This window comes from Canis lupus, chromosome 5, assembly GCF_003254725.2.
Source record: "Canis lupus dingo isolate Sandy chromosome 5, ASM325472v2, whole genome shotgun sequence".
Taxonomy (NCBI): domain Eukaryota; kingdom Metazoa; phylum Chordata; class Mammalia; order Carnivora; family Canidae; genus Canis; species Canis lupus.
In genome coordinates this window covers 66,367,224-66,376,454 of record NC_064247.1, presented here as the reverse complement: position 1 = coordinate 66,376,454, position 9,231 = coordinate 66,367,224, and the positions used below count along the sequence as shown (strand labels likewise).

The 9,231-nt window shown below is 48.4% G+C and overlaps 1 long non-coding RNA gene across 2 annotated transcripts; it reads left to right on the top strand.

Annotated features, from left to right (window-relative positions):
- Positions 1-24: 24 nt before the first annotated feature.
- On the top strand, positions 25-8,129 carry LOC112646784 (uncharacterized). 2 transcript variants are annotated; one of them, XR_003127885.3, is made up of 5 exons: positions 25-116; positions 667-870; positions 1,348-1,502; positions 2,510-2,712; positions 4,859-8,129. It is a non-coding gene; the product is annotated as an uncharacterized LOC112646784 (long non-coding RNA). The 2 variants fall into 2 exon arrangements; XR_003127886.3 differs by having other exon boundaries at positions 39-116; positions 636-870.
- The last annotated feature ends 1,102 nt before the right edge of the window (positions 8,130-9,231 follow it).

Below are 9,231 nucleotides of genomic sequence, written 5' to 3'. Positions count from 1 at the left end.
GAATTGCATGTCATAAAGGCTGAAGGAACTTGCTAAGAACTGGGTCTCCTTCCAGCATGCTGCCTTCCTCCCCTTGGCACATGGAGGAAGCCTGCTTCTCAGGCATGGAGTAGGTGGTAAGAGGAAGGGCAGGAGGCATGTGTCAGGATTTTATTAAACACACATGCACACACCCACTTACATGCATATATGCATGCTGTGCCCAAGCACACACATCCAATGCATGCTCAGCCTCCCCACCGCAACCCAAAACCAACTCTGTGGACAGTCATCTGTTCCCATCTCATTGGCCAGGACAGGGTCATCTGGTCATCCCTTAACTGCTAGGGATGCTATGTATTTTTTATTTCTACAGATGTTTTGTTTTGGAATAATTTTAGAGTCTTAGAAAAGTTGCTGAGACAGTACAGAGTGTGCCCATATACCCTGCACCATTTCCCCAAGGGTCTCTATCTTCCATAACAATGGCACATTTTGCAAAGTAAGAAATCCACATTGGTACATTACTGTTAACTAAGCCCCAGGCTGTAGATCTCATCCGGGATCCCACCTTGCATTGAGGCTCTGTGTCTCCTTAGCCTCTGCTGAGCTGCGACGATTTCTCAGACTTTCCTGGTTTCTCATGACCTTGACAGTTTCGAAGAGGACTGTTTGGATCTTTTGCAGATTGTCCCTCAACTTGGGTTTGTCTGTCAACCTGAGTTTTTCTCATGATCAGACTGAGTTTTGTGTTTGGGAAAGCACACCACAGAGATGAAACGTCCTTCTCTTCAACATGGCATCGGAGGGGCTTCATCTCCACCTGACGCATCACTGGTGCTGTTCACCTCCATCTCCTGCTTAACAAAGTGTCTTTGGGGCTTCTCCACTGTAAGCTTCCTGCTACTCCCTTTCCAAACTCTGTTCTTCAGAAGCAAGGCACCTGGGTCCGCTCACACTCAGGGTGGGGTTAAGCTCTACTTCCTGGAAGAGAGAGCATCTACATAGAGCATGTAGCATTTTTCATGCAGGGAAGAAGGGCGGCTATATTATCACCCTGGATAAAATTGAGGTCCTACTGATAAGGAATTCGGGGAGCATGGAGATTATACCCTCAACTGTAAATGGAGATGAACAACATTTGCCTTACCTGTGCTGATAAGAGAATTTTTACATTGAATGTTGGGACTTCCAGAAGCTTAGAATGATGGTGGGGGTTCTTATAGAGGTTGGCAACCTGTGAACAGTGAGTTTATTGATCTGAGACTTATGTCCTGGAGATTGGAAAAGATGTGGAGGACACAGTATGAGTAAGATGATGGCAGACACAGCTAGTGGCCATCAGTATCCACATTCCCTTTGCCTTAGGTAATAGAATTCAAGTGTTGCTGGCACATAGCTGCCGGGGAAGGATTATGTGTCCCAGCCTCCAGCACATGGGCATGTGACCAACTGCTGGCCAGTGGGGTATGGATGGAAGAAATGTCTCCAGCGTCTGAACTAAGCCACTGTCTCTTGGATGGGTGAGTGCGAAGAAGAAATTTGGTGCTATGTAATATTGCATTATACAAATTTGCCACATCTTGCTTATCCAACTCCTATTTTTAAAAAAAGTAAAAAAAAAAAAAAAAAAAAAAAAAGACAGCGGGTGCTGGTGCTTATTTTTTTCTCAACCAGAAGGTTGTGGTAGGGTCATCCCTGGGTTCCAAGCTGTGGCATCAGTATTGTGTAACACTTTTCCTCTGGATGCCAGTAAATTCTGTACCCACGAGGGACTCAGATTACTGTGAATCCTAACCAAAAAGACCATGGCTCTGGGTCCACCTTGTACTGCCTGTGCCAGCTTGAGGGAGCCACACCACTCCTGAGAGCCTCTGTGGGCGTTTCTATGAGTGTCTGTGGGCACACTTCTTATACAAATAATTAGGAAAATTCAATGCATTTTGTAGGTAAGATACTCAGTATGGTGCCTCACAGGTCCTGAGTGTCAATAAATATTTGCCTCTATTTTTGTTAGCATTATTGTGGATTATTACTGAAATGTTTGTAGGATTTTTAAAAAAGATTTTATTATTTGAGAGAGAGAGAAAGAGAGAGAGAGTGAGCGCACACAGGGAGAGGGAGAAGCAGACTCCCCGCTGAGCAGGGAGCCTGACATGGGGCCCTGAGATCATGGCAGACGCTCAACCCACTGACCACCCAGACACCCTGTAGGATTTCTTTTTTTTTTTTTTTTTTAGATTTTATTTATTTATTCATAGAGACACACACAGAGAGAGAGAGAGGCAGAGACACAGGCAGAGGGAGAAGCAGGCTCCATCCAGAGAGCCTGATGTGGGACTCGATCCAGGGTCTCCAGGATCATGCCCTGGGCTGCAGGCAGCACTAAACCGCTGCACCACCGGGGCTGCCCCCCTGTAGGATTTCTAAAAAAAAAAAAAAAAGTTTAAGATCAGATCAGAGTTCACTGTCTTCTACTTTTTTCTTTCTTTCTTTCTTTTTTTTTTTGATCTTTTTTTGTGAAACACAGCTCTAAACTGCAATTCTAAGGAGGATCATCTTAAATGTATGAAACAATTTCTAAATTTGGAACACACGAACCAATTCGGGGCATGGGAATTAGTCTGCATTCCGGATCAATTAGGGAAATAGTTTGCAGTCACTACGACATTTTGAAACACGTCAAATGAGAAGGAGAAACCAACTGTTGTATGTCACCGTCACAAAGAACAAGTAAGGCAATTCTGTCTATTTCCAGAAGGGCTCGCAGAGTCCCCAACGGAAGTGCAAGAAACAGCAGGCCCATGTCAGAAGGAAGGCTCTGACTCACAGACCAGCCCCCCTCCCTCTGGCCGACCCCAGGGGATTGGGTGACTCCACGGAGTCCTGGTGACCAGGGGAGTGCGAGTGCAAGTAGGGTTACCGTTTCCATTTTTCCATCAAGCAAAAAGGCAGAGTCTCCCCAAAGAAGATGGAATATTTGCTCTCAGCCCAAAGACCCCAAAGGACCAGAAATCTTTACCCGAGATTACAAGAGAGGAAAAAAAAAAAGTTTAACTGCATAGCTGTGCTGGGTCTGGACGTTCTTGCCAACCCCACACTATGAGCTAAAGCCCCTGGCATTTGAGTCAATGAAAAATGAATAATGCACTTAGTTAAATATTTCCTTCCACCATGAAATCCTCGCTCACCCTAATTTCTTTTCCTACTTGACATTTTCACTTCTTCTTCTGACTGGCTCTCTCTAACGAGACCTGGCGCTCAGAGGACAAGTGCTGTATTCTACGCAGGCTTCCTCCGAGGTTCCATTAGACGCCTTTGAAACTGAACCCCTTCACCCTCCATTACTTCCTCCCCTGGAACCGCTCAATCTCTGCTCAGCAATCCCCTTAGAGTTGTAACTTCCATTTCTAAAAAGCTGATAAAAGGGTAGAGATGTTTGAACCCCATCCAGGGAAGTCGACTTCCAAACTCTGCAAAGAGGGGAGAGTGGCTGGGGAAGGGTGGGGTTGAGTTGCGGGTGAAGCAGGGCCTGTGTGTGGTGGCGGTGGCGGCGGTGGCGGTGGTGGCTTTGTCCTGTGACTGACGGCTTGCTGAGGCTGCTGGGTAGTTGGTGGTCCATTTTTGGCACATGAGTGGCCTTTGCAGCACGATCAGGGGGTTGTGGGATTCCAGTACAGATTTCTATGTGGCTTCAAGTGCTCTTATTTGTGTTTCTGATAAGTGGCTGACATTGTGCAAGGAGGGAGTGACTGAGTAGGACACAGAATAATTGCAGGGAAATATGATAAGGTGTCTTATCATATGGAGGGGGTCTGTGGCCTCTTCTATTCCCCTTTCCTTGGGAGAGAGGGAAGTTGCCAGTTTTGCTGCAGGGTAGGGAGGGTGGAGGAGCTAGGACGTTGGCAGGGCAGCTTCTCCAGAAAGGGAAAGTGGGGGAAGGTGTCTAGGAAGATGGCTGGCTTTGCTGAAGGACATGTGATGAGTTATGGGAGCCACAGAGTACTTGAAAGAGCCATGGGAGGCACACAGAAGAGGGGCTACTTGGGTTTTAAAGGATAACTAAGAGTTCTCTTCAAAAGCCAAGAAGCTGAAGAACTGATTCCTGTGGCAGACTCATGCACCTGGCAGGCACGGCCATGCCTCTCTGCCTCCCTGAGAACGTGTGTCTGAGGCGGTAGGACCTCACCTTGGAGGTGTCGGAGGATTTATTTAGAAAAAAAGGCAAGAGCGATGTAGTGGATATCAGAGAACAGTCAGACAGACTGGGTCCGGGCCTTGGACCAGGAGGGTCATCACTGGGCCTCGGTTTCCACGTCTGCATAAGGCACTTGCACAAACCTACCTGGCAGCTGTGGAACTCAGGAAGGCCATGCTGGGAAAGCACCTGCTCTGTATCGTGGCCACACGGGCGCTCTGGCTGATGTCGACAGCAGGGACCCGCAGGCCATGCCGTCGCAGAGCCACCGAGCAGAGGAGCGGACAGAAAGAGCAAGCAGTTACACTAAAGATGTATATTTTGATCTCTTGCACATTGGATGTTATTTTAGTGATTTTTATCATGACATCACCCTGCCTGGCCCCTGCATGTGTGTCTCCTGCATCCTGATGGAGAAGTGTGTCAGGGAAATATTTCGGGGGATATTGGGTGGTTGATTGAATCTAGTCCCCCTCCCCATCCAGCAATAGCTCCTCTGACTTCAGCTGGCCAGGTGGTCCTTCCTGCTTCTCAGTGGTTGTCACAGGGCACGGCTGGATCAATATCACTGTCAATAGGCACTTTTGGAACAATAGCTGGTATATTTTGACTTCCTCCTCTGTCAGCTTGTTACCAAGGGTTGTAGGGACTTTTGTCATTGATTATTCTCCTATTTTACAGATGTGCAAGTGGAGGCTTGGATAAACTAAGAGATGGTGCCGGGGGCACAGATGAGAGTGACTGCCCCACATGTGCTGCTTGGCCCCAGGAACAAGCTCAATCCATCCTAGGATCAACACTAGGAGGGAGGTATGATTATTATAATCACACTGCAAATGAAGAACTTCACTGCCCAGAGGCCACAGGCTGCTCGGGACTGAGAGGACGCTTGCATTCGGATGCGGAGCCGGCTCTCCCAAAGGCTTAGTCTAGACCTCCCAAAGTGGAGGCTGAGTCATGGAGGCACAGATGGTCTGCTGCAGGCAGCCAAGGCACAGCACGCCTCACGACTCTGAAGCTCAGAGACGTCCCACAGCTCCTGATCCACGTTGAATGCTCCTGCGGGCATTGGCTCTGTGGTCCTTGTGGCCTATCCTGTGAATGTCCTCTGATGGTCCAAGAAATGCAAGAAGCCGTTGGCATGGGAGGGACTGTCTGTCGGTGACCCCCCAGGCGTGCTGAGAGCTCCTGAGCAGTCTCCAGGGTAAAATCTCTGCATCAAGCCCTTTTATACTTGGGTTCTAGACTCTTCCCAAGTCCCATTGGAAAAGACTGGATGACAAAATCACAATGGAAGTGAACCTTTCTGGTTGTTTAGCTGGTAAGGGCACCACCTGCCAGCTGTTAGGACCTGGCATGTACTGAGAGGGGCCGTCTAGTGGAAGTAGGGCCTAGTGCCAATGGGTGGGAGTGGACACCCACCGAGATTCCAAGGGGTCATGCTCCCCCTCTGGCTTCTCAGGCTTCACCCCAACAGCAGGATGGTGGGGAGGAAAGGTCAGGCCCTTAGATCCAGGTGATGGGGATTCATCTGGGAGCTCTACCTAGCCTGAGGTGTCAGCCACTGAGGACATTGCTGTGCAGTCAGCAAGCTGCTCTGGTGCTGAGGCTGCTCGTCCAGGGCTTCCGTCTTTGATGACCAGAGCCATGTGAATGTAGTGGATGTAGTCAACTGACAAAGTGATGGGGGGCCTAGTGGGGAAGCGCACTGTTAGTGGTACAGCCCGTCCTGAGGAAAGGCCTGGGGCCAGCGTGGGGCGTGGTGCAAGGGCAGCGAAGCAGGAGGTGGGAGACATGGTTCCTGGCCTCAGGGAGCTTCCTGAGCAGAACAGAGCCTGGGAGCGGGTCTGATCGCCTTCTGCTGTGTTCCAAAGTCACGGTGGTGCCTGGTTGTGTAAACCTATGTTAGGTGCCTACACACACTCTCGCTGAATTTTAATAACTGGTAAGCTGGGGGCTGTGGCCATCCTCCCTCCACCCCCATGAGCTGTGACAAAATGAAGTCTGGGGCTAAACCACCTGCTACAGGCTACACAGCTGGTCTATTGGGAAGCAAACATGTGAGCCCAGGTGGCTTGGCTTAGAAATTCACATGTAAAACCTGTAATGCCATTCAGCCTCAGCTTCACCCTTAATTCCAATGAACCATAATCAAGAAAAAGTAGCTATGATGCTGATAGCTAATACTCCCAAGGGTTTACTAACTTCCAGGTGCTGTAGTGCTTTCTGTGCATTTTCCATGTAAACCCTGCAGCCATCCTGTGGAATTGACATTCATGGTAACCGGGGTTTATAGATGAGGAAAACAAAGCTCAGAGAGGTTAAGTGACTGTGCCCAGGTCACTCAGGGTGGAAGTAGTGGAGCTGGGATTTGAACCAGGCAATCACCAGGCCTCTAGGTGTAGCTTATTCTCCAAAGTGGACTAATCCCTCTGAGATGTGCTCCAGGAAAAGAGCGTCCCATGATCATGCAAGTCTGCAACAACCCTGAGGGCTCCCTTCCCCTCCAGGAGACTCAAAATGCTCCTTAGCAGGCAAGAGGCTCAAAGGAGACACACTTCCAGTTACAAGATGAGCAGAGGCGAGGTGTGTGGGGGTGTCATGCACAGCTGGTGCCTGCAGCTCCTGATACTGTATCCCACACTTGGGCACCCAAGTGCTGCTACCACAGTAGATCTTAACTGGGACATATGGTAACTCTGTGGCGGGATGGAGCTGGGGGCCCATGCCATGCTCTCTCTGGGTCTTGATTCTCTTATGTTATCACTTCTCAAGTTATTATTTTGTTTTAAAAAGAAAAAAAAATCTGATTCTATACTGGTTCTACCAATAAATCCACAGTAGACTGCATTATGTGGAAGAATAGGTAAATCATTAAGTGTTTGCTAGTTGGAGATTTTTAAACATACCTTTTAGATCCTGAGAGCTCAAAGAGACAAAAGTCACATGTGCGCGGGGCGTTTTGAATTACATCCTAATCTGCTACATCCTAATGCGTCTGCTAGACGCATCCAGAACTTTACATCCAACAAGCAGGGCAACATTTTCTGATGATATTTCCACATTCTCTTCCCTTCCCATCTATTTCTGCTCGGCCCCCCGAACCCCATCTTGTTCCTTTTTTAGACACGTCCTCCATGTACTCTATGATTTTAGAATTGCTTGGAGCTAAGCAAGGAAGAATAGAGTGCCGGATGGCATTTGCACATTACTTTCAGTTCGTGGCTCTGAAAAGGAGAGCCAGGTGAAGCACTGGTAGCTGCACTACCTTCTCAGGGGCGGGCTTGCAAAATGGCAGGTCAAAAGCCCCTGGGGAATGCATGTGGGTATATGCTGGGAGTCTGTTCTGCCCAAAGGAAATCGCTGGCAGGTATTAATTTGAGAGAGAAAAAAGGGCAAGTTTCATAAAAGGAAGTCATCGTGAGCAGGAAAGCAAGACTAAAGGGAGAAAAATCACAGCATGTTCTAATTGCGATGCAGAAACTTTATAAACACAACTTACACGTGTATCACTTATAATCACGGCCCTGGCCAGAGCAATAATTATGATAAATCCTTTGTCAACCCTGCTTAGAAGTCCTTATGAGGTAGTCGGAAATTAGTCCACATTCTAGACAACAGTTCAATAAAAGTCCGATCCAACCCAGCCTCTCCGCATGTGGAATTCCACACGGCCTGTAATCAGATGTTCACCAAATCACACTTTCTCATTGCCAAATGCCTTGGCAGGTTCGCATAAACAAGTCTTGAATTCATTAAGTTGCATTTTTTAGCCTTCTAATTAGCTAAAGTCGTACACTTCAAGCACAGCCCGTCAAGAGCTCGATTTCAAGGTATAATGATGTGGCATGGAGGCCAAAGTCGTGGCTTTCTGTTGGAAATGTTGGTTGGTGGCTCTGTGGTGAACTGACCTTGGACTGGCTTCGGTGGGCGACCTCAGAGATAGGCAGAGAGATGTTGGCAAGAAAGCATTCTTAGCACTCAGTCACTCTGTTGAAAAGGTCACCCCACTGGGGTACCTGGGGCTCAGTGATTGAGTGTCTGCTTTGGGCTCAGAGAGTGATCCTGGGGTCCTGGGATCGAGTCCCACGTCGGGCTCCTGCATGGAGCCTGCTTCTCCCTCTGCCTGTGTCTCTGCCTCTCTCTGTGTGTCTCTCATGAATTAAAAAAATAAAATAAAATCTTTAAAAAAATAAAAAGTCACCTTGCACCAGCTGAGTTTCGGAGGTTAGACATGAGGTTCTCCAACACTGTCACCGAAAGAGCAAATTTTATTTTGTTTTGTTTTTTCAATATTCCCATTTCCCCCCAGTGAGCCCACATGAGCAGACTCAGCCCCAGATCAGGTCTTATCGTGATAATGTTGAAACACAATCATGCATCACTCAACAGATGTCGCACACGCTCCTCGGCAGGGCGCCCATGGATAGAATGGCATTCCCATAACAGTGCAGCTCATTTGTTTAAATTTATGGTTAATAGCTTTGGACCACATAGAGAAGACTCAGGGCAGGGACAGGACAAGGAGATTCTAAAATAGTTAGACCTTTAGGACCTCCAAGCCCAATGCTGTCCTGTGTTAAGGTGACAGCGGAACCCCAGAGGAGAAGCAGACCAGGAGCAGAGCGGGGTTTGAAGGGAATAACCGTGTCTTTCTTTCAAAGGGCACCGTTCAATTTTCTGAGGTGATTCACATTCCTGATCTCACTTCAGACAGAATCCGAGGGGCCCTGTGCGTGAGGGCGTGGGGACCTGCACCGCTCCTGCTGCAGACCCTGGGGAGTGAGGAGGCTGTGTTTCTGCGCCAGTGCATGTGGTCAGGTGGTGCCAACCAAGACCACGCTCCAACTCCCCTCAAGTTCAGATCGTGCCTTTTTGCTGGAGCACAGGATCGGGGCTTTCATAAAGGACAAGAGAGAGTGCCATAGGCAGTGGTTTCATAGCATTTTAAGCTCAGCCCCACTGAGAAGTCATTTATCTGGTTATCCCGTGTGGTGGAGAATGTCCACCGACCTCTGTTCCCCCTTTCTTGCTATTAGTGATGGAATCTCCCA